Source organism: Sceloporus occidentalis, unplaced genomic scaffold (assembly GCF_023333645.1).
Source record: "Sceloporus occidentalis isolate IW3139 unplaced genomic scaffold, rSceOcc1.0.p SCAF_2, whole genome shotgun sequence".
NCBI classification, from domain to species: domain Eukaryota; kingdom Metazoa; phylum Chordata; class Lepidosauria; order Squamata; family Phrynosomatidae; genus Sceloporus; species Sceloporus occidentalis.
Window position 1 is genome coordinate 119091917 of NW_028316982.1, and position 26957 is coordinate 119118873.

Sequence of the window (26957 nt, forward strand, 5' to 3'; positions counted from 1 at the left end):
TGATGCTATTAGAAGTCAGTATGCATTGCAGATCTGGGTTCTTTTTTAGAGAGAATTATTATTACAATGTAAACTCTTGGTGCAGCTCTTAATAGTATCCAGGATATTATGATCCGGCTCTGATGGTGAAATTCAGGGATAAGCTGGATGATTCTGAATGCCTTCAAAAGCAACTATGTGTTTGGCAGCAGCGAGGATGTTAGCCATTCTGAAGGGGCTACTTAACCTAGATAGTAATCCAAACAGCTATTTTCTGTCACGCCCAGCTTGATGGCAGCACTTTTCAATGAAACCTGTGCCATTCAGTGAGCCCAGTGTCTGTAGAAGAAAATGTGTCTGTTGTTTCATCAACATGTGATTGAGGTAACAGTGAAGGAAAATAGTGGCTTGAGAATGGAAGCAATATAGATAGTGTGGTGAAAGATAACCCATTAAGGTGTAGCCTGCATTACTGGTGTCCTTCCCATGTAGTGCTCCGTTACTCTGAAAATGTTTTCTCTCGGCATACTGAAAATTAGATCACATATTTGAATACGAAGGCGGGTTATAGACTGCCCATTTAGGGCGGTCTGCACCCGCCCCTTTCCCCGGTGTATCGGGGTCTCAGTGTGTAGAGCGGCAGCCGCTGAGGCCCCGATCCGCCGCTTTTCAGGCTGCGGGGAAGCAGCAAAATGCCGTTTCCCCGCAGCCTGAAAAGGGGTGTCCCTGGGGCTTCAAGCCCCAAGGACACCCCACGGCGGCAGGGAGAAGAGAAAGGGGCCACTTGGCCCCTTTCTCCTTTAGTCCGCTGGGCGCAGCCATCTGAGTTTCAGATGGCTGCGCCCAGCGGACTAAACCAGGAAGGAGCTCCGAAACGGAGCTCCTTCCTGCTCCGTGTTCAGGGTGCATTAAGCACCCTGGCGCGGAGCAAGGACGTGACGTCTGCGCCGCCTCATCTAGAGGTGGCGCGGCCGTGACATCCTCACGGCGGCGGCCGTATGGAAGGGCCGCCACTGTTTAGTGTGTGGCGAGCACGCACTAGGGTTAGGGCGGTGCAGAAGCACCGCCCTTTTGTAACCCTAGTGCGTGCTCGTCACGCACTAAAGTGCCGGTCTGTAACCAGCCAAAGATACCAGATTGAAAGTTGCTGCTGCATACATTCAAGTCTATGAGTTATCTCTACTCTTCCCCCCATAAAGTGAGGAAAGATGCAAAATATATTGTAATCTGACACATGAAAAGTGAAATGTCAGCCTAAAAGCTGGAGTCCATGTTTAGGATGGTATTCTGCATGTCATGTTTGGACATCACCTTGACTGTTTTGACTGGGCCAAGTTAGTGCCCCTCCAAAACAAGAAATAACACTAAAAGTAGTAACATGGAAACAATAATAATAAAAGTACAATTCCAAATTAAAATCCCCTTCCCTCCAGAGATTACATTTAGAAACCTGGGTAAATACCTGTTTCATTACTATATTTACACCCCTCTGAAGAGCTCGGATGATTCAGGGTTGCCCTACTTCTCACAGTAGTATTTTAGGCTCAGAAATACTGAGCACCTCAAAGGCATCCAGTGATGTTCAAGTCTGAATAAGAAATTGAACCAAGTTCTTCCTAGATTTGGTGCAACACTTCACCTGGGTCTTCATCTGGTAATAAAAAACCTCTTGTCTTAATAGTGGAAACACACACATGTTGGACACCAGGCTAGCTTTCAGTTTGAGCATTTTACATCTGGATTGCCACTACAGAGAGGACTCATTTCCCAATTTAATTCTCATTTGCCTTCTTTAGACATTTTAAGAAGGAATTCTGAAGGTTATCTCAATGTTTTTGCAGATTATTTCAGGAGAGGGTAGCGCTTGGGTTCTGATTTGTTCAAAGTAAGAACCAGTACCTTGAATTATGCATGGGAAGGGACTAGAAGCCACTGTAATGGTTTTAAAAACTATAATGTGACCCATATGACCAGTCCCAGGCTACCTGGTGTATTTTATGCCTGCTAACGTTTCTAAATATTTTTCAAGAGCAGCCCTATATACAACACATTACAATAGTCCCACAAGGATGTTTTTCAAAATGGCAGTCAATTATTTGCATAGTCAAAATTGCCTTCTCTTTTTCTGCTATAAACAAACATACCAAGTTCAAGCACATTAATCTCCCTAAAGTTATGCTAATCCTTATTTATAACTAATGCTGCTCCCTGTACACACATCACACTGCACACATTAATCTATATACATACCCACGCTAAGTATTTCCTACTTTGGTGTTATAGTATGTGAGATTAATGTCTTCTCAAGATACAGCATCTGTTGTTATCAGCGGAATGGAGAGTGACATGATGTGGGCATTAAGGCACCACTCAATGGGATCTTTATCTTTTAAAAGTGCATGCTAAATTTATTGAGGAGAAACCAGTGTTTGATTTACACTTTGTGGTAATGACCACAGCATTTCCAGATTAATAGGAAGGGTCGTTTGTAATGGGTCCATAATGTAAACCAAATGTTTGAAGATGCAATACCTATTTCTGTTGCCATATATTTGCATCACCTTTCTCTGTGAATAAGTAACTGGCCCATCTGTTATGAAAGCAATGACTGTACTGTGCCATGAAAAAATGTAAATCTAGAGACACAGCAAAAATATCCTGTGAATGTTGTATAAATATTATCTTCCATATTTTACCTGCACAACAGCCATGCTGGGCATATTGAACACAGGTATGAATCTCATCCTTCTCTACTGAGTATGAGTTTGAGCCAGATGAAACTGAACACTGCTCACCAAACTCGCATCCAATTACTGGGCATGAGGCAAACAGTGATTCTGCAGGGAAGGACTGAATTTGAATGTTACAAGTGGGGCCAGAATGATATAGCTGGGAGATTGTTAATGCTTACATAACAATCAACAACAGGTTGCTATGCTAAAAGAGTAATGTGACTTGGGGTCATTTCTGTTTAGTTCATTTGTGCTTGTGTGTTTTAAAATTTCACATATGAAGACTTATTTGAAAATTATATCCACAAGCAGGTAAACTACAGGTAAGCTACCCAGTTAACAGTGTGGCTGTATTCCTGGGCAATACTTCTTTAACAGAAAATCTGGAATCAGAAATAACATGGGAAACACAAGTTAGGGATAGGGATGGTGTCACAAAGAGAAGAGCAGTTAAACATGCTTAAGCAAACTTTTCATTCAGAAGTAACACCATGCTAATAGGAACTCAAACAACCAGGTCCGACAAGCCTCATGTAATTAAACTAAAACATTTTAAACCTCCCAGCAATAACTTAGAAGCTTCTTTCAAAGTGCATCCAAGGATGACCTTTTCCTTCACCAATCTTCCCTTTTCTTAAAAAATTTCATTTGGTGGCTGTGCTTATAAATCTATCCTTTTTTCATTTGCTGGAGGTAGCTGGTGAGGCAGACTTATCTGCTTTCTCCTTTTCTCTTTGTTTTGCTGTTTGCACAAGCTCAGCTATGGATGCTGGAGGCAGCCTCTGTTTACCTTACCTGTTGTAGGCAGCCACACACAGCTACAATAGGCTAGGCTAGAGGAGAATCTCATTCTTTCCTAGTTCAAGCCTTATTTCATTGTTTACTGGAACCAAATTGCTGAAACCCAACATTGAAAGTCTAGGTTTTCCCTGTCCTTCCTTCACTATTCTCCCAATGTTGATGCTGCTGAAAAACAAAAAATAAAACACAGCTTCTACTTAGAGGACAAGAAGGAAAAGGGGTTGGATGGGTAACATGAGTACAGTTTGTAAAAAGGATCTTCTTTGTTGACTGAGATATGTCTGTACCCTGTTTCCTTCTGTGCTATACTAGGATTTTGAGGCCTGGACTCACACATAGCCTATTAATAAGCATGCCCCAAGGGTTCAGATTTCCTGTTGAGGTCCAAACATGACAACATGACAACAAGTTGTATCAAACCTGAAAGTGGAGCATACAATGTAGATCTCCTTGCCCCCACTCTTTTTTGGGATGCACGACTTATTTTCAGATGCATAGAAACATTTAATTCAATTGCAATGTGAAGTTTGGGGAAGAGCACCCCTTCCTACTCTTGTGAGCAACCGTTGCTAAGATATGTTTGCATGTAGTTGCTGTTTGAGTGGAGTGCATCTGTGTTTTTCTGTAGATTTTTAAACAGCAGTCTTCTGTTACATACATTGCTTGTAGGAGGGCAGGTCCAAGGAATCTTACAAAACCATCTTGCCAGTAAATCTATGGAACTTATTACTCATCTATCTCCCTATCAGTCTTACTAGCCCACCTGCTGATATAGAGTAAGTTGTAGCACATTGAAAACCTCAAAGAAACAATCAAGCGTGATATTATTTTCGTAATAGCCCTGGGAGAGTGGCAATTTTGGAAGCCTGCTATAATCCCCTGAAAGTCATTGTTTATACAGAGAAGGTCTGTCAAATAGAGCGACAATGTATTTCATATGGTTCTTTTGCTGTGAATATGGGTAACTTGGTCTTTTATGGCCACAACACAAAATTTATTCATCTAGGTGTTTTAGTGCAGTAAAAATAAATTAAACACTGCAGCTTTTAGTATGTTGCTTATTATAATAATATAGTTGTATCTCAAAAAGCCCAGTTCATTTTATAGCCATTTAAAATTTTAAATATATTTTTGCTCTTTTTACTAGACTGTTAGGGCTGCTGGGATTAATAAAATGCTTGAATCATTTAAAAGGGGCTCCAACTGACAAAGAATAAGATGGGGAAACCCCACATTTGCCTCCATCACTTTCTCAGAGGAAAGGAAGGATGCAATTGTGATCCATAAATAATTTTACAAAGAGAAAAACCTTTGTTAAAGAATTAGAATGTGAAGACATTTACAGCTATGTGGAAAGTTATATCTCACATCATTTGCAGTTGTATCTTCTATTCTTGGGAGTCTCCTCCTAGTATTAAGTAAATTATTATTTCAAGAAGTGTAGTAATATTTCTGATGGTTACTCTGTATTTCCAATATATACCTCAAATTTGTGACTGGTAAAATAGCTAGTTGATTGCATTAGCATGACTAGATAAAGGCAGAGGGCAACCAATAATTTTGTATCAAACTAAGGGTGCATCTACACTTAATGCTTACTCTAGCATTATATCCTGGACCAGCATTGGACTGACCACACATAACAGGTGAAATCCAGTGTAATGCCACACTGTTGTGCATGTGGGCCAGTCCAGCTGACACCACATTTGTCTCACTGGCCCATGACATGCCATCACTTCTGCTGAGGACAGAAATGGGTGTGATCTGAAAACAGGCCATACTCTTTTCCAGTGCTGCTGTGTGGGGAAGGGTAATGGTGCAGGTCTTGCCATGTGGACAGTTGAATCAGGCCAAATGAGACCAGATACATCTGTCCATATGCCAAAAGATCCTGAGGTCACTCTGTTGTTTCTGGGAAATCCTGGGATTTTCCCCAACTTTACTTAGTTTGGAGCAAAGTCAGATCAAGGGTAAAACAAAACAAAACCTCTCCGGAGGTTGTCAGGACTACAAGCACCAGTTTTTGAGTGAGCATGGCTTTTTTAAACCAGTGAGACTATACTATCTTAGATGCTAGCTTTTCAGTGGACTTTGAATGGACCCAGTTTGGTTCTAAACATGAAAAAGGAGTTGTAGTGAAAAATACTTTCATTTTGCCTGGTGGAAAACAGAAATGATAGTTTGATCCTTGTGAGCCCATTAAGAAGCTTTTATTTCATGGTGGGGGACTTACTACTATATCTTAACATCAATATTATTGCTTAATATGATGCATAAAGACTTGGTGAGCAAATGTGTTGCTCTGTGTTGTAACAACAACAGCAAAAAGAACATGGTGCATAATAATATCAAAGTCTACAGAGAACTAAGATCATGTAAATAGGGGGAATGGAAAAGAAAGGGTGGCAATGGGACCTGTCAGCCATCAGAAATCAACTTAAGACTGGTCCCGATGGCAGATTGCTATTGTGTGTGCTGTAAAGTCTGGTGACAGACCCCTTTGCCTTGCCTTATCGCTTGCAAGAGATTCAGACACCAAGCCTTTTGTCCAAAAGAGGTCTCCAAGTGGACATTGTCAACACTTCTAGGTGATAATGCAATCCGTTCCCTGTGTAACTTCTCTGTGGCATTTTCTGTCAGACAGCTGAACCACTCTGATTAATGAGAGTGATGTAGCTGCTATTGATTGATGGTGTCCATTACTTGATAAGCAGCAAGCTAGCCCTGTCTACCAAACCCTTTCGTGTAGTACTTGTGTCTAGAAAATTAAACACTCTAATGTCATCAAATGCCAGTTGCAGCTGTTGAGTTGTTGCTTTCTGCTTGGAATGGTTTTGTGGTTAAAACAATCTGGGACAGTTTGCAGCGTCACCACCAATACCAAAAGTCGTGATACTTCCCCAGCCGGCATAGTATTCTTTGCAGCCCAAGCTGCAATTATTTACACACACAGTGCTTCATAAAAATCAGCTGTTGGGTTCAGAAGACATAGATATTTAATATATGCAGCCTGAATGCATTAAGAGACACACTGCATAATCAACAGAGTCATATAATGTATCTCTTGCTTCAGACTGCAGATGTTTGAATGCATTCTCACAACACACACACACATACACGCACACACAGATATTCCCTGAACATCTAGAATTTGTTTGGACAAGGCAAATGTGTCTTGCTGATTTTTCTGAGAGTGCAGGTTGGTTTTAAGTTTGAATTCAAGCAAGTAATCCCACAACTACAATAATCAAAAGTGGTCCAATCTAGTGCTTTAAGGCACAGCTGCTCACAGTGGTGGTTCAGGGACTGGTTCTGATCCTTGATCCATCGGCTGCTGGTCCCTGATAAGTTTTCAGGAAAGAAACAAACAAGTGTAGCTAATGGGTACAAATATGATATTGGTCCCTCACACACTGGAAAAATAATAGTAATTGCTGCTTCCCACCCATCATATAGTTTGGGAAAACCTTTTGTATCATGTTGCTTGTTCAGTGTAGCGGGGAAATAGATGCTTCCATTCTTCCAGCTCATGAACAGAAATTGATAGCCAAGAAAGTGTATGAACAAAGCTTATGAATTGTTAGTTTTCTACATAGTTGTGTAAAATGAGGTGTATCTCTCTCTCTCTCTCTCTCTCTCGCAGAGAAGTATGGGAGAATGGAATGATAGGGAAAGCTGAAGATGACAGTTATGACTTTAAGCTACAAGCTACTTTATTGCTTGAGTCATGATAAAACGGTGTATCATAGTCCCTTAAATCATGTCATACAGACCCCACTTCAAAACAAGTTTTCAATATCTGGTTTGCAAGTTTACTGTGATTAGCGTTTATATGGGACCAATTATGTAATAAAAGTACTCCAGGCTTTCTTAAACTTGTTTTGTAACAGAGTTGATGTCTTCTAACCAACATAGCCTTATGGTGATGATGACACTTAAGAATTTATCAAGGGTGTCTCAGTGATTCTCTATGACAATCAAACCATGAACAACTGAAATAAAAGTAAAAGGCTTCTTTATTTCTTTGTTTTTTTCTGGGCCCCATGCCTGCTCCTGATTAAGCATGAAAGTTTGTATAGAGAACTATTTTAAATCATAGTATAGATTTCAGGAAGGATTTTTAAAAAATAAATATTGCTTTTATTATTCTTTTAAAATGCAGTCAGTAATTACAGGCTTTCGGGAGAGCATTAACACTGGAACAAAAATAATAACAGGACAAGATCCCTTCTTCCACCATTCCTAATGCCTCCTTATAGGAGGTTGACCATTCACCTGAAATAATTATTATTTCATAACTTATGCATATATATTGAAATAACATATATTGAAATGCAGATGGTATCCTTCTGAAATCCAAAATGATACCCATTCAAAACTCTATTAGTAATCTGTAGCAAAAATGTCATATACCTAATGCTTTTTAAAAGAATGTTAGGGAACCAGTGGACAAAAAACTGAAACAAATGAAGGGAAGGCACAGAATTGTGCATATCCATAGAGACAGAAGGATAGTGAGTGAACTTTCTGTTACTTTAATGCCAATTACAAATGAAATACATTCCTTAAAACCCTTGAGAAACTAATTTTAGAAGTATCTATTTGATGACTGGAGAAATTAAAATCTGGGGGCATGCTAGCCCTGGTGACTGTGCCCTTGTTCTAATGCTTGAATTTCAGGGTGTCATTGCAGAATGGAATCCAGGTGAGAAGGGACGCAGTTGGATAAAGCAATTTTATTTGCATACTTAGAGGATTGAGGAGAATTCCATGCACATCAATTATATTATTAAGGACACGGTGAAGGACATGTTCAAAAATAAGATCGTTGTGAATAAGGATGCTGAATTATAAATGTTGCTCAGTCACCTATGTCAGAATATGACAAGCAAGTAGACATTCTGAGGGGTTATTACCTCCTATCTACTGCATCCTGCTAGTATTTGACATGCATTGTGTGTGACTGAAAGCCGTGAAAACAAGTGCATGTCTTTTAATATCACATCCTAAAGAAGCCATTGGCTCTGAGGCAAAAAGCAGATGGAACTGACAGAGCTCTAGAGCAGTTATGGGCAACTGTAGAAGGAGCAGGGGGTTTGCACTCCACAAACAAGCCACACTAGCATGCCCATCACAATCAGAAGTGATATCGTGTTCCTCCTAGTTTCACTTTTGCCCAATTTTGGCTGTTGTTTTGTGTGTGTGTGTGTGTGTGTGTGTGTGTGTGTGTGTGTGTATGACGGTCTTGGGGCATTGTGACGTTCTTAGCTCTCCTCAGTAGTCTTTCCAAAGCTTCCTTTACCAATCTCCTATTCCTACTCACTTCCCCTCTTCATGTACTTGGCAAGTGGCATCAGGATAATGGCAGCAATCTGTGGGGCGAAGAAACAAAGGAGGTTTATCTCTTTTCTCCCAAAACACTGCACCAAGATGCAAAGCCTAGGGGCCCTGGCTGGTGCTACTCTTGCTACTTTCACTTCATCATAAACAAGGTTAATAGAAGAAGAGAGCACTTTTGAATACAGCTGGCTGCTCAGGGGTACTTTTGGAAACAGTGAGAGGTAGTAGGGGTAAGCTTAAAGGAAGCTAGGGATTCATTGACAGAAACTTCCAGGGACTTTAATAACTCACCCATGATTTGTGATGAGTATTTACAAGTCCGCAAAGATCATTATTGAACTTAACTTTGGAGAATGTTAATCAGCATATTAGACTAGATCTTACTTTGCAAATGCATACACATGAGTTAACATGGTGCCCTTTACACCAATGAGTCTTTAACTCATTTTAGGTGGTGTGCTAGCTGTGACCTTTCTTGAAAAAAATGTGTCCAGATTGTTTGCTCTTTTTTCAGAAAAAAAATGAGCAAAATGGTTTATGAAATATTTTCTTTTAGAATAATGCCTAAAATGCTTAAGACAACATGTTCATAAGTTTGCCCTCTATCACAATATATATAATAACTATGCAGCCAGTTGTAGATGACACCTAACCCCAGCTAAAATAGGCAAAATATATAAAACTAACCAATATAAATGCTGGATGTATGGGAAAGCAATGGGTTCCTGCTACCGCATGTGATGGAACTGTGTCATGATAAAAAGATTCTGGACAAACATTCATATCGCTATCTGTGAAATGTTAAAAATGAACTTTCAGATTGAACCTGAAGTCTTTTTGCTAGACATGATTAATAAAATATCAAATCAAGCTGGAGGAAAAAACCTGGGGGAAATTATATATATGGTTTCTTTGGCCAGAATACTCCTTGCTAAAAAATGGAAATCCTATAACATCCCTACAATAGATCAATTTGTATGTTAATAAAATGGTAGACATAGTAGAAATGGACAAAATGACCTGTTGGCTAAATGTCAAATCTTCAGTAGAAACAGAACTAGAATGGAATCTAATTATTGAATATTGTAAAAACAAATGGAGCAGTAAACTACTTAACAAGAAACATAAGAAAGAGAGAGATAGGACAACAAAGTCAAAAGAATTTTTAAAAAATCACAAAGTATTCTGAAGTAATATATAGTATTCAGACACAAAACAGAAGTAGACAAAGGTCAAGAAACGAGTCACAACCAGAGAAACATAAGGAAGACAAATAAAGATAGTAGACCAACCCTGTAAAATAGAAGTCTTGCCAGTGCACAAGATTTTTTAGGATTCACTTTATAGAAAGAAGGTACAGTTTCCTTTTATAACATATACATTATGTTATTTAAGGAAGAAATTAAGCATATGAAAACTTCTTATATACTGAGTGTATGAAATGAATGAAGATGAAATGAAAGAGTGTAAAGAAAATTGATATAATTTTATTTGTGCGTGTATGTTGTTTGTTTTCAGTAAAAAATAAAGTTAAAAAACAAAACAAAACAAAACTATGTAGCCAGTAGACCTAAATAACACCATGTATAGTATCTCATACAACTGCAATTTTTGCTCTTGGTTTCATTTTCTCTCTCTTATTTTTTTAATTGAGGAATGAACATTTTCTTTCTTGGCACTATGAAGGGCTAGAGACGATAAAATAATTTTCTTTGTTTTTCTAACGTTAATGGTTTCTTCTGCTTATATTGTTTGCCCTCCTGTCATGATTAACATTTGGAAGCCCAATTGTGGGTTTCTCCACCTTCTTCAATGTGGTGTGTGGCTAACAAAGAGAGAGCTTGTATGATGGGGGACCTGAGTTTTGTAAATATCTCCCTATATTTATTGGCCTGGTGGTGTTCAGTAGGACTGCTCTCGTGCTAAAAGCATTGTTGTTTTTCCAAGGTGTATTAGCTCTTAACAGCTTTAAAATGGATTATAGTTTGTTGGCTTAATCACTGGTCAGAATGGAAAATACAGTCAAGATATCAGAAGACGATGAGTTGGAAGGGCAGCAATGAAAGAACTAGACAGATCCTGAAGTGTAAAGATATATCAGTGGATCCTAAAGTTAAGATTGTCCATGTCATTGTATCTTCCATGACTATGGATGGTTGTGAGAGCTGGACAGTGAAGAAATCTGATAGGAAGAAAAATCAATTCATCTGAGATGTGTTGCTGGACCACTAAAAAACAAACAAGCGGGCCCTAGGTCAAATCAAGTTGTGAAGGTCTAGAGCAGTATAACCTTTCTTACTAGGCCTGCTGTAATTAAAATGGCTTTTGGTTGCCTGACATAGATGCCAGGAGAGCATCTCTATAGAGGGCATTCTGTGACCTTTTCAGTCCAAGTCCAGGAGTTTAACTACTATAACTCTCCTGTGCTCAGTGGTTTGAAGCACACTGATGACACACAATTCTTTTGTCTTCATGCCTAGAAAAAGGCTTTAAGGTGTAAAGCTGATCTCACGATATCCTGACAAAATAAACCATGAAAGATCATTTGTAAAATACTTCCAGTGTGCTGTGTAAACGTTATTATTCCCTGTGATATGAGACTGCAGTACTGAATGTTGTTCACTATGACCCTAAAAAACCCTAGTCTTAGGGCAAGTTTGTATTGCACGGTGGTGCTACAATTTGGGAAATTAAATCATGTGCACTGGCTGAAAAGCATAGATACATTTGCTAGCATTATACATCACTATGAGAATATGAATTATTTCAAGGCACCAATTTAAATTAATATGTAGGCAGCATGAGTTTCTTAAATGGCACGTGCGAGTATGAGCACTTATTAGTTTAAAGGAAAAATATGCATAGACTTTTTTTGGTCTCATTTTTTATCTATAACGCCCCTTGGATTAAAGTTTATTTATTTGTGCCTTCTGTATTGTGCTACTATTACATTGCACTTTGGAGAGGCATTTTTAGCTATATATCCCAAACTTATGTATATATTGCAAATGAAATTTCACTAATTCTGTAAAGGAAAATAATTCTGTGAATGGAAATAAACTACAATGCCAAATTATATAAGAGCATTTCCTCCTTTTGTTAGCTTTGGAGTGAGGAGTGTGTCAGTTATATACCTCTAGTTTCAAGGGAGGCCAGAAGCAAAAAGAAACCATACGAGGAGACTGGTGGAATCTTTCCCTTAGAAGAGGATATCTGTCATTATATATTATAGTCCAATGACATTTTTCTGTCTGTTAGCTTTATAATGATTCCACAATTTTATGAAGTGAAAAACCAAGTTGTAGTTTAAATTTCTTATTAACAGAATGATGGATTGCCTCCAAATAAGAATTAAGCCATGCAGTTTCCTTAGTTTGGCCACCAACTACTGAAGGTGGGGAACATGATTTTTAAGGGATTTTTGATGCATCATTAATGGTGCATCCAATTAAAAAAGAAATTAAAATGTAAATCTCTGCTTACTGCCTGATTTTTTAAAAATGTTCCCTTCTTGGGCTTATGAAAGTCCTTGAGAAAATTAATTAGGTATGTGCTAAATTGAGTACTAACTGAAGTTCATCCATCTGAGAATTCCACATCCATTTAACTCTGTAACTGCTTCACACTTTCAAACGATGCATCTATTTTAGGACCAATGTTGTGGTTTAAAAAAACAACTTAGGGGAACAAAAGTAAAAATGCTTTGTGGAATAGTTTACATGTGGTACCATAATGTTCCATTCATCTCTTTGGTGTCATGCTAATACTGTAGTATGCAACTTGTTCGCGATATAAAGGGCATTCTTAGAGAGTCATGATTGTATACAAGGATTTGTGATAGAACAAATAAGAAAATCACTTTTCATTGTTGTAAGACAAAAAGAGGAAAAGCTCTCATACAGGGTACGATGATGTCTGGGGAGTGACATCTATATTAATCTACTGAAATATATAAAAGTATGAAACTATCCCATTCCTAAAATGTCTTCATGTCCCCTGCTGTCACAGTCATATAGGGTCCATGTGCAATACTACTGTACTAACAGAAATGAGTCAATAGCATGGAAAGCTACTGACATGGGCTGCAGAACCTTGGACAGCTCCAAAGCAAACTACTTGCCCTAATGAGTAATATTCAGAGTGAGAGGGAGAGCAGAGTCATGCCCACAGTGTCCTTTTCTGATGCACACCAAGAGTGTGCTTGCTTTTCTCTAGCCCTCTAAAGGTTCCAGTTGTTCAGAAACACTCTTCAAATTTTAGTGCTCAATGCATGAATGTTTAAGAAGGGGCCTACCTGTGCCTGCTTGTTGAGACTGGGTTCCTATGTGCCCCTTCGCTCCATTCACACTTTAAACCCTTATATGATCAGGTAAATGTAACTCTGTGTGTTGGTAGAGGCCCTGAAATCCCTCCTGACCCCACTTTCCCTGCATGAGAAACATATTTTTAAAAGGGCCTTGCTTGCATTTGGAGCCTGGTATACTTGATGCTCTGTTAGGTCCAAAACACATTGGAGAAATAACCCAGTTTGAGTCTGTGTTAACTGCCTTGGCTCAATGCTAAGGAATTCTGGGAACTGTAGTTTTGTGAGACATTTAGCCTTCTCTGCCAGAGAGATCTGGTGCCATGATAAAGTACAGTTCCCAGATTCTCTAGCACTGAGCCAGGCCAGTTAGAGTGGTCTTGAACTGGATTATTTCTTCAGTGTGTTTTGGACCTTAGTGACCTTTCATTGTCTCTACCTTAATGTTGTGTGCCCGCACAACAGTATTTTAAGCTGTTGTTATGGGTAGTGGTGGTCCATGGATCAGTGTCAGTCCATGCATCCTTGGCTGTCAATCTGCAATGAGCTTCCAGGAAGGGGTGGGGGCAGTTGAAGCCAAAGGGCACAAAACTAAAGGATGGAACAGAGAGGCAGGAAGAAGTGGCCAGAGGCCGCTTCCACCTGGAGTGCCCCGGGCCTGTGGTAACCACATACTGCAGTCTCCAATGCTGGCCCCTAGCATGGTCCCAAATGGAATGGAAGGAGCTGAAAAGAGCTGCTCCTTCAGGGCTGATTTTGGGCTGCTTTAAGTTGCCCGGGGAGCAACTCTGATGCTCGTGTCATGTAAATGCCATGCCCCAAGCGCGCGGAAGCCAGTTTAAAAAGCCTGTCGGTTTCAGCCCTAAGTTGGTCTGTGGCATCAGGTAGCTTAAGAAGTACTATTGTAAGGGATTCCAGTTGCCAAAGAAGTGCATATATTGGGTGGCTGACTCTACAGTTTGTACCAACTATTGCCTCTTCCTTTTCTACACTCTTCCTCTGGATTGGATTACTTATTTTCTGAGTACTCCATTATCATTTTGTAGATGTCAGTACTGGAGTATGTGGTAGCATCCAGACCACTAGCATATTATCCACATACCTCTGTTATGCTTTAACATAACCGTAAAAGAAAACGAAGATGTGGTTGGGGAATGTGCCTTTGCACTAAAAGTTGTACAGAGCTGCCTTGGTTCCTTTTTTTCTCACTACGCAGATGATCGATCTCTTCTGTGTACATACAGCACTAAGAACTCTCATACTCTCCCACAGCAAAAGTTCACCCATTTTGTGAACATTTTGCTTTGCTTTTCTAAATATTTCATTAAAAAAAAAGTGACATGCAGGGCACATCTAACACCATTTTTCAAAAAGAGGTATTATTATTATTATTATTATTAATAATGAAAACCAGCATGGTGTAGTCATTTGAGTGTTTGATTATGACTCTGGAGGCCAAGATTTGAATCCCCGCTCAGCCTTGGAAACCCACTGGGTGACCTTGAACATTCTCATTCTCTGAGCCCAAGAAGAAGGCAAAGGCAAACCCCTGAACAAATCTTGCCAAAAAATAATACAATAGTATCTCCTTAGGGTTTTCATAAGCTGGAAGCAATGAAAACAGCAGTGAGCAGCAAAACACTCACAGCAAGGTTGTGTGTCCCAACCAGTCCCTTGTCTCTGCTTTGCACTGGTGTCTTTGAACACAGCCTTGCCCACAAAGGGTAAATTTCAGTGCAGAAATACGTTTGAGTGATTGACTGATCAAAGCATTAGCTATAACAGGCCCAAAGTGCGAATTGAACTTAACTAATGAATTTCTCAGATTGTTTCAGAGTACTGCACTATGCTGAATTAATTTCTGGTTTATTAATTCATTACTCTGTAGTGCAGAGGGAGGTGCATTCCATCAATCAATCTCTTTAGCCAGCCAAGAAGAAACAGAAGTTTAGGGGGAAGGGAAGCATTAGAAACCACTGCAAGGCTTAAGAGGGGGAAAAAACTCTCATACAGGGTATGGTGATGTCTGGGGAGTGACATGGGATTATAAAGATAAATCGGACAGTCTGAAGCATTTCCAAGGCACTGGGCCAGGAGAGATTATGGGACAGAAAGACAAGGTCTAATGTGAAAAAAATATGTGGCTGGAGATGTATAGTTGTCAAAAACTGAGTTTAAGAGTATCTGGGGAAACTGTTTTGCTTTCAAATGTGTCATTCCCCCCTTCCCTTCCTTTGATTTCTTCCTCCAAGCATCCCTTGGGAAAAAGTGTATACAGAACCATTTAATGCAACCTTGCAAAGTTGTCTACAAAAGATACATACTCATAATATTTTACCATCCCATCTGCCTGCACATTGCTATGGTAGTCATTTGTAGTCCATGAGTAACTGGAAAAAGATAGAAGCAATTAGAAAACACCTTCATCTGAGTTCCACAAATACTTTTTCTATCTGTCCCTATCTCCATGTTCTTACTCATCTGAAGTCATCAGACAAGTGGCTGCTTACATGCCAAGCTTAGCGCTGCTGCTTAAACCTCTTATCATTTGGCAGGAGATGCTTCCTATGAAATGTCTAGCATGTTGCATTTTTCACAAATGATGCCACATGTCAAATTTATAAATATTAAGACCTTTCATCAAGAAAGGAACCATTTAGGTTTTAGACTTCAATACAGGCTAGAAGACAGGTACATGAAAAGTTACTTGAGATTTTAGTTCTGGTTTGGAGCATATTATATTTCCTACATAGTGATCGCATTCTGGCCTTGCTTTAGTTCATATAGGGGGGAAAAGAAGTCAAACAAATGAAAGCTGGCTTGTGATGTAAAGCAGGCTAAGAGGCACAAGGTGCTGCTTCCATGCAGCCCCTATTTTTATATCTAAAATTGCATTGAAGCATTTGATCCATGCTGGAGCGTTAATAACCTGTCACTCTTTTTTAGAAATCTCTCCATCTTTTCAATGACCATTTAACGTAATTATACTAATGAGCAAATAACTTTAAAGTATAATGACAGTCTCCCGCTTTATTAATTGCTCATGTGTCATAGAGCTTACTTTGGGTCTTAGCTTTTTGTTCTCCAGTGTCCCTCCCGCCTCCCTGCTGCTCCCACCTGAATAATTCTTAGACCAGGTTTTGTGACATGCTGTGTCATTCCTTCCAGCATAAAGGACCAAACGTGAGCCTCATGGTCCTCCAGAACTATTCTGAGCCTCCCATTTGGTCTCCATCAGTTTTGAAAATAGAAGACATTAGCATAGAAAAAGTTGCTCTAGGCTGCTGGGTCATTCACTGCTTTGCTCCCCCTTATGCCATTTTTTTAAAAATAGGGAACAAACCTTTACTATCTCTTCCCCCACATGCAGCACAGTTCTTTTCTTTAATTGCAACCTAGTACCTAATAGTAAGCAGGCAGTCAAATTGCTTTGCATACAGAAAGCCTCAGACTCAGTCCTTGGAATATCCAGAGGAAAGATACACAGTATCTGGCTGAGAAATGATTTTCTCCATAATACCTGGGTGACTTTTTGTCAGTTGGATAGAAGACAATGCAGTAGTTGGATTAATAGTCTGATTTTGGTATAGAGTGCATTCATGTAAGGTATGAATTTATAAGGCTGGCTATACATATTGCATGAGACTAAATATTTGAAAATATTCACGTGTTTGCATGTATTGGACTTATAAACGTAGAACAAGAATCTTTGCATATGTCAACTACCAATATTAATGGTTACCTGAAGGTTGCACCTGCTAAGGTTTTGGAGCATGCTGGTTACAGGATGTTGCAGGTGCAGAACTGAAGGGAAAAATCAGGGATGCACGGTATACCAGGGTTCGGTTCCCATAGAAATGCAAGGTGGAGTGAGGAAGATTATTAATAAGTAACGGGCTGCAGATGAAAATAACATTAAACATTAAAATTATACATTCACATTCCCACTCCACCCCTTAAAACACAATTAAACAATATTAGAGTTAAAATGTAGAGTTAAAATTAGCACCTTCATGAAGAATTTATCCCAACTGTAATGTTTATATTATTTTATACTCTTTCTACTTCATTACTCTACATACTTGCCATTCAAATGGTAAAACTAGTGCGCTAACTAAAGATGTAGGTGATTGGGAGGTAAAACTACCAACAAGAGTGCATCTTTACTAACAACCAATATTGATTTTATACTGGTGTAGCTTTCATTGATTTACCCAAAGGATCATGGAAGGGGAGCTGAGAGTTCTCTGTAAGACACAGATGGAAATCATTGGGACGTCTAACCATTGTTGGGCTACAGCTCCCAACATTATTTGCCATTGGATATACTGGCCGAGTCTGCTGGGAATGGCAGTCCCATCACATCTTGGGGGCTCATTATGTTCACTCTTGTTGTAAGAGACCATCTTTCCACGCACCTTTTTACATAACCACAGGTCCCAGGTGCAAGAGAATGACTATTAAACTTTAAACCCACTGTGCTGACAGCTCTGAAATGTCCCTTGATTAGATGACAGTCCTGATCTATAATAATTGTGATGAACTGTCACAGTATAAAATATAGTATAATAACACCCTTCTCTTGAATTCGAATGCAAGCACACATTCTTTCATGGCATTCATTCTCTCGTGATTTTCCAGTAGCATTCTGTAGGGGACTGAGAAACTGCTTTTTCACATTCTAGATCTGGTATTTTAAATAGAAGAAATCCTCCTGTATTATTAAAGGGAGGTAAGATGCCAGAATGGCCTAGTTCTTTCATGAAGAAAATATGAAAGTTGCTAAATGGCTTTGGCAGGAGGTGGAGAGGGCAAGTAGAGGAAGTCTCATCATGTATTCCTTGGAGGCTTTTGAAAAATCATCCAAAGGGCTTGCATGGCTGAAATTTCTCAGCATCAGACTTGCATGCCAATAGAATCATATGGGCCAGAGTCACAAGGCTTAAATTGACTTATTTTCCCAGAAACTCCTATAGCTATCCTTTGTTCTTCCCCTATCATCTTCACATTCTTAATGTTCCCCATTCTTACAACCCAAGTATTGCTCCTTTTCTTGCACTTGTACAGTTTTCCTTGATATTTGGGGCAGTGGTGAAATTTGAGAGCAAGGTTAGCTTAGTTTATTGGGATGTTTATTAAGGATGTGCTGCTTCTGTAGCTGCATTAAAATGCTAGTTAAATGTTTTACAATTTATGGCATGAGCATTCACTTTTTATTTTTATTATTATTTTACATGTTAAAACTGGGAAATGTATTAAAATATGGTAAAGTAAAGTGTGAAATGTGGATGAAACTAGTCATCACAGATGAATGAATGAATGCCTTTATTTCAGTTAACAAACCATACACAGTATAAAAGCAAAACAACAACAACAAATTAAATAACAGCAAGAGTAGTACATACAAAGCATATAGACGGACATGTAAAATACATTATAAGAGGAGTTTTGTTAACAGACTCTCCACCTCATAGTCCAACCGCCCCCGATTTTCCATAAGTGTTTGAGCCGGGAGAGGACATCACTATTCACCTTTATAACACATGACTTTATGAACTTTCATAACAGAGAAAATAAACTTTGCGACTTCCTCTGTGATCTTTTTGTCCTCATCTGCCATATAAAAACATCAGGTACCATTCAGAAGTTCTGCCTGGATGTCTATTTAATAAAGGGGCAATTAATCGTAGTCTATCATCCTTGTAAAATATACAATAAAGAAGAATGTGAGATATGGATTCTGGTTGGCACTCTCCACATGGACAAATCCTATCCTTGTATTCAATTCGATGGAAACGTCCCTCTAACATAGCTGAAGGAATTACATTGAACCAGCCTTTGCTGAATGCCAACTGATATTTGGAGATTGTTGAAGCACAGTTCCAAACCAAATGAGGAGCAGGTAGAGCATGTGGCAGATACTGAGTATTGCATATCAGTGTCTTTAATGCCTTGTATAAGAATCTGTTTTGCCTTAGGCCAGTTCAGTGTACCTAAAAAGTCGTGCAGGAGACCCAATTTCTGGAATTTTTTTGTCACCGATTTAATCAGATCGGTGATATATGTTTCTCTATATATTAAATAGGTTATCCAGTCTCAGGTCCTGCATAGATAAGTTTCAGGAAGTAACCTAAGGTCCATTTCCATGCAAGGCATTCCACTGAAGAGCACCCAACCTATGTAATATTTCCTCACTTGTTTTTAATCCTTCCTCCACTAGCCATTTTTGTATGAAAAATCCCGTTCTTTAGCTGCTTTTCTTCCAAAATACAATCTTTTCTATCACTTTCTATATTTTCTGCTCTTCTTTTCTTACATTTTTACTGTGATCTTAGATACCTATATTTTAAAAAATCTCAGTGAATGTTACATACAGTTGCTTCTAATACTGAGTTTAACTTTTAAAAGGATAATAACTTCCAAAATCCATAAAACAGTGATTTGGTGGATTTTGGATGTTATTGTACTTTACTATTTGGGCAACACGGCTACATCTGGAATTTTTGTTTGTTAAGGTTGGTACTGTGCAAAGAGACAGAGAAATATTATGCCTTGTAGAAGCTATCCAGCAAAATAGATGGATTACATTTTATAGTACCTGACCAGCAATGGTTACCAGGTAATTTTAGAGAGCCAAAGTAGAACTCAAAACAATCTGGATCACGTTTGTTTGTTTGCTTGTTTTATTTGTATCCCACCCTTCTCCCTCTATGGCAGCCAAGGCATCTTGCCACATAGATTAAAACAAACACACAGCTTCAAAAATCATTACAACAAAAGCAGTTTAAAACCATTAAATAGCTCACCAGTTAAAAAAACAATACCAAGTTAAATCAGTTTAAAGCATTTAAAAACATAACACTGAGAATAAAATGAAAGCGCTTCCCACTCTTCCTTCCATAACGACACATTAATAGTCAGAACTATTCTCACATCAGATTTTCATCTCTGTCATCTTCCTAAGGAAACCCTGCAGAGTATGATGTCAATTTTCAACAGATTTCCTGAGAGAGATTTGCTTCATTGCCTTACAGATTTTTCAAAGAATTATCTGGATTTCTACCAAGTGGATCTGTCCTCCCATCCCCCATCTCTTTTATCTGATAGGCTATTAAAGATAAGATTGATGACTAAGATAAATTTCTGTACTGAAGGTTCAATCAGTCTGATTGTTAGGCCTGTCAGAAACCAGATTGTAACAAGGACTGCCATGTTTTGCTGAATTTACTCACTAAGTAGGGATAATGTCTGAAAGGGGTTTTCTAATTAATTTGTTAGTGATGCACTCTAGGAAATGTATTGATTGGGCTAATTTACTCCTTTTGTGAATGTAAATGTACATGTAAGAGTAATTATAGAGGTGTATTGGGTGGAACATCAAAAACAGACAAGCCTTTATAGGTCATATTTTTGTGAGTAGCAAGTCTTGTTCTGTCGTTTGAACACTTCCAAAGAAGGTACCATCAAATAAGGTAAAGGAAGAATAATGCAGTTTTCGGTACAGTTGTCCCTCCATATTCACTAGGGTTAGGGGAACAAGACCCCCATGAATATGGAAAAACCGCAAATAACAAAAACACTGTTTTTACCTGAGAGGACACCTCTCTAGGAATCTCTAGGTCCTCCAGTGCAACTCTGTGGTCAATGTCCAACATACACTGACCATAGAATGGCACTGGAGTAGCTACAAATGGTCTTTCAGTGCAACTTTTAGTTAAAGTTGACCACAGATTTGCACTGGAGGACCTAGACAGTCCTAGAGAGAACATATTAATGAAATCCGCAAATATCAAATCTGCAAATATGGAGGAATGACTGTATATGTTACTGAAGGAAAGATCAACATCAAACTCAGGTTGATGTAAACTCCACAGTATTGTTCGCCAATAACAGATGTTTTGGTGTGAATTCATACATGGAACCAGTTCAAGTAGCAATGATGGGCGCTATCAGTAGCTGGGGATCCTGCCAAAGGAAATGCTTATTCAGAGTTTTCCATAGCTATAAAAAAAGGCTAATAGATAGAAACCTTCCTAGGGTCATCTTGAAGGAGCCTCTTGATTCTATTTGTGTCTCTGTTTCATTTTCTAATTTCTTAATTTTCTAATTGTTTCAAGGGTAGATTCTACTTTATGTTCTTTTTGTTAAAATTAATTTCAGAAGTTGCTCACAACTTGTATAGCTGCTATTTTCAGTTTACATATTACTGATTATCAGTGCATGTAGAAACATTCATTATTGGTAATATAATTAGTACAAATTAGTAACCTGTAAGAGGGGGAGATAGAGTGAATGCTGCAGCCAACTGAGCAGACTAAGTCAGCTTGGTAAAAGAACGGTGGTGATAATGATGATGACAGAATTGCAGAATGGTTTTGGTTCACAAACTAGGTAGCCAAAAATCCAGGTAGGTATTTAGACGCGGAGCATTTTGAAAACATCGTTTTGTTCAGCCTCTCCATTACCTGTACTATTTTATTCATTTGTCCAGCTTCTTGCTGAGAAAACCCTTTCTCCATAGGCTTGTCTTCTTCACAACTGTGAGCTTTGTACAGAGCCCACGCCTTGTAAAGGAACAGGGGTGGCATTCCTGCTGCACTCCCATTTTATTCAGGGTGCTGGTCAGACATGTGAGGCTTAACTGTTGCTTGAGAATTTAAGTAGTGTTTTAAGAAAAATAAAAATGGATGTGAATCCCAATGCTAGTTGTAAATTTTAGAAGAAATTTGATATCAATAAAAAGGTTTTATTTTGGAATGTTTGCCTTGAAGATCTTTTGCTCTATTTCCAAGGATCTACGGGTTTCCAGTGAATACAGTTTGAAAATCATTGTTTTTAAGCAGTCTTTTAAATTTTGTAATGGTTTTGTGTGGCTTTATTCATGTGAGAGAAATTTGGGGTGCTGAGTATCTTTGGCATCTTATAGACATATTTCGGGGTCATTTTTCTGAGTCTGATTACCGGAGAAAATTACTCAAGTTCTTCCTGATATTTCTTCTCTGAGATGAATGGGGAGTGGAGGACTCACTTTAGCCCTGACTGGAAAGCTAGCTTGCTTGTAAGAAAACTTCAGGAATATGGACTAGAATACCCAGAATTCCTTTGCAAACTGTGGCCAGAGGCTGGGGAAGTCTAAGAGTTGTTGTAAAAGAACAAATTCCCCCAAGGCTGGAAGGGGATTCTGGGTGTCACAGTTCTTAGTAGTAAGTTTCCAGAGCTCTGCTGGTAAGCCAAGAATTCAAATAGGCTTTAGGACAAGGATATCCAAGAGCATGTTATTATTAAACAGGAGGTTTGCACATTGACATTTGGCATGTCTCTCTGTGTGTGTGTGTGAGAGAGAGAGAGAATGAGAGAGAGAGCAGCTTCAAAAATCACTGTGCTAATTTTTATATTTAATTAGGAGGAAGCTTCTGAGCTACCTGCAAAATGGTAAGGGCTTTGATCATACTTCCCTTCAAATATTTATGGGAAAGGAGAAACCCTTCATTTTTTTCCCCCAATTGTAAATCATTGAATCCAAGATCTCAGCAGTTTGCCAATTAAACCTCTCCTGAGCTGCTTTCCTGCCTGCCATTTGGCCTTGTTTATATGGACAAGAAAGACACGCATGCTACCTGGTGAATAAGCTCTCTTCTTTTATTTATGACTGTGCTGCTAGGAATAAGCTGTTTGGTGCCGTAAAGGTTGTTGAAAGAAAGAGAGGACAAGCAAATGAAACTCTTTCTTATTATTTGGACATACTGATCATTTTAGAACTATGTTGCTACTCATTCTGATGACAAAGTATCATAGAAGGTGTTGAGTTCCATTTCCATGTTTGTGTTTAAATTTAAAATATGTGTACCCAGTTTGTCCAAAGCTTGAAACAGCTGCTAAGCGAAAATAAACCAATACATTTTACTAAAACAAAATTAAGAAAGTTAGCCAATACAAATAATAAAATATAACCAGTGGTAGCAGCACATCAAGTGTGCTCTGCACCCACAGGCTTCTCCTCCTGTATTCTTTCTGGAAAGCTCCAAGAAGAGAACAGCTATGTCATATGTGGAAAAGATTGTTCTGCAGACTGTACACAATTACAACAAAGATCACAAACCTGCTCAAAATGCATATAGTATAGGCACACAAAACAGTTACCATGGTGTAGGGCATCTAGAGTGTTTGGGTTTATGTGGGAAGAGAGAGCCTCTGTGGTTTATGTGTCCTAGTTTGTAAAGGGCTTTAGAAGTCGGAATAATCATCTTGAACTGCTATGGAACTTGATGCATGTGCCATAGATTATGGCATCATCTCCCAAGATCTACAGAGAACTGAGCCATACAATTCTGAATTAGATGAAGTTTCTATTTTCAGTGTTCGCACCACACAAAACGTACTGTAGTATTTTATCTTAGACATCACAGAAGTATGGGTCAGAGCAGCAAGAGCTCCTTTGTCACAAAGGGACATGGCCAACATGACAGTAAACTGCTGAAAGGGTCTCCTGGCCACCATTTAAGTCAAGATTTAAATTACTAGTTATAATGACTGAAGGTGTATTCACAATGCATATGTATAGCATTTTGACACAATTGAAATTGTAATGTTTCATTTCATGGAATTCAGAGATTTGTAGTTTCATGGGGTACTTAGAATTCTCTTTCAGAGAGCTTTGGTGCTTGCAGTTCAAAGAAGTGCACAAAAGAATTCTAAGTATTTCACTAAATAGGTTTCCATGGGACTGAGCACTGTAAGGTGATATCAAACTACTATAATTATCCAGTGTGGATTCATTTCAGTGACTTAAAACACTTTTTTATCATCTAGGTTCACATTTCTTAAAAAACATGTTTAGTTGCTGTAAAACGTATGAATCTATATCTAAGCAAATCCTATACATGTATACCTTGGTTAATTATATACGTGAGTTCCTGGACATTGCTTCTTTATTTTTAAAAAAAATAGGTACCGGAGGCACACATAACATTAAAGAAAAACACATTTCAGCAAATGCTTTATTTAAAGCTGACAACATGCACATGTTAAATGAAACCCCACCAGGTGAGCCTTGCATAAGTAAACAAAAACACTTTGAACCTTCCAGAGACCACATGGATGCTTCTTCTAAAATGCATCCAGGGGTGACTCTTTCTTTTCATTAACATTTCCATTTTGGTGGCAGCCCTTATATATCTGTGCTTTCTAAAACTTTGTGGGAGTAGCTGGTGAAGCTATCTTACTTGTTTTCTCCTTTTCTCTTTGTTGTGTTGTGTATATTCCCATCCTTTCCTATCTGAAGCTTTATTGCACAGTCACGGTGCTACGATCCGATACTGAAAACATATATGTATCCCTCTTTCACTATCTTTTCCTGGTGGAAAATTTTGTACAGAAAAACAAACTTTCGCTCAATTTGATTGTGTCTAAATTTTATATAATTTTCCCTCTATCATCTCAGGAGGCAGGGCCATGTTTACTGGACAATAGTGATATTCCTAGGATTGCTTCATGTCTGTTAGCAGTAGCATAGACATCATCCATACTTCTGCCCACTAGCCAAGGGAGTTGTTATTCCTCTATTGCTTTTGCACTAGGGATAATGAGTGCTGTTTACTAGGGGTGGGAATTATATAGCTGTCTGGGTTTGCTGGACTGCCACTCCCAGTGTTCCTCAGCATTGCTATGTTAGCTAGGGTGTCTGGGAATTGTAGTCTAAGAACAGATAGAGGCCTTTATGATTCCTACCCCTGCTATATAGAGACACTTGCTACCCTAGATTTCTATCAATGCTACACATCTGGATTTTCACACAATATGGTGCATCTGTAGGGCACCAGTTTGAGGAAGAATGGAGCTACAATGCAGTTGGAGTCATGGCTTGGGATTTTTACGGGACACTTTCAGCAGTCTTGCAATACACTTACATATTTCTGTATTATCTTTACATCCTACTCTGTCCCATAGGCTCAAGGCAAGTTAATGCAATGTCTTGACACTCAGTTTTTGAATCATTGATCTAAGGACTGCAAGTCCTGGCTCCAAAACGTTATAGTTTGCCTCTCCCAATGCAGTCCTTTGACTGAAATCTCTTACTTAATTGAAAATGCAGCAGTTTTATAACTCCTTTGCTGCAGTACACACCATACTTTGATGCTTTTTTTTTTTCAGATTATTGATCTTGTAGCCTGACTTGGTACTACCAAGGGAGCTGCGATATTGCTTCATTTCATCATGTGTGCTATGGTATACATCACAAATGGCACCTTTCTAATTTATTTTTTGAAAGCAAAATGTCACTAAAGAATAAAGGCTCAATGAATGGATAAATTAAGATGGTGGTGCACTGAACGGGATCACGTGGCTTAACCTAGTTTTTCATAGACTGAATAGGACTGGATGACTGAAGTAGATGTGCTTTTAAACTGAAAACTGAAAGGAGCTGACTATATGGAGATATATAATACGAGAACCGGCCTTATACTGAATCAGAACAGATCATTTATCCTGCATGCCTGCTGTTGCTTGCTGTAGTTATCAACCAGTCATTCAAGGTCTCTGGCAAAGGCTTTCCTTACTACCTGCTGCTACCTGAAAACATTTCTAACTGAGTGTGCCAGGATTTGAATTTGGAATATTGTGTAAATGAACATGAACTCTGCTGCTGTATTGTGACCCTTCTCTAGTGCAGCTTGCTTTTCAACATTATAGCACAAACCTTATTCATAATAAGATGACTATTTTTTGTCATCTGACTCCATCCTAGCCTCTGAGGGGGAGAGAAAGGTAGGCCTTGCCATCCGGCCTCACTAAAGGAACTGAACCCTCCCCACAAGGCATCTGACTCCATCCTGGCCTCTGAGGGGGAGAGAGGGTGGGCCAATGCCATCAGGCCTATCCTTAAGATACAGAGCCCTCCATCTGTCCATCTGCCTTGGTCCAAGCCTCAGAGGGAGAGAAGAATGCTGGACCTGATCCTCTCCCCCCCCCACCATTCCCTTCTCCTTTTGTATCGTGTCTTCTTAGATTTTAAGCATGAAGGCAGGGAACCGTCTAATTAAATGAGTTTATGTACAGTGCTGTGTAAATTTACAGCGCTATATAAATAAAGCTTAATAATAATAATAATAATAATAATAATAATAATAAGCTGAGGCCTTATTTGCAGCTAGAGGAGACCACCGAAACAGAGGAATTTGCATAAATGTTGACTTACCATTGATTCAGTGGGTCTGTTCTATCTGAAGCTAGCAATGGATCCAAGTCTGAATCTATAGTCCTAATTTAACACCAGTGAGCTTTATTTCTTAAATAATGTATTTGCTATTAAGTCCAAGTATCCTTTTCAAAACTGACCTTGCACAGGTTTTCTCAATCAGTCTAAACTTTCAAAAGTATAATTTTAAAACATCATTATTATATATATTTGTGGATGTACCTCTCCAACGATTCCATAGGATGCTGAAGTTAAAAACCAAGCTGAAGATATAGTGAAGTATTGCAGTAACTGTTTCTTTCCAATTAACAAATGGTAGAATAAGAAAAGAAAAGAAAAAGCAATATAAAAGCCAGTTCTCACAATGCAGCTGTAATGTCTCTGAAAGCTTCTGGCAATGCTTTCATCTGAGAACTTCAAAGAAGTCTGTACAAGAAATGTACACTATACACTGGGAAAGTTTTGAATCCAATAGCCCTCAGACACATCTTATCCCTGTGTTTCAGAGGGGAAAAACATTTCAACAGTGAAGGATGAATTTGCCTTAAATACTGAATTTCATAATCAACTCTAGCTGGAGAGTATGTACCTTGGCTGTGACTGACAG

At 38.8% G+C, this 26957-nt stretch overlaps 1 protein-coding gene across 13 annotated transcripts in view; it reads left to right on the forward strand.

Moving 5' to 3' along the window:
* LOC149318932 (calcium-activated potassium channel subunit alpha-1) overlaps window positions 1-26957 on the forward strand; it is a 627293-nt gene that overhangs the window by 88699 nt on the left and 511637 nt on the right. The gene's annotated exons all lie outside the window — the stretch shown is intronic.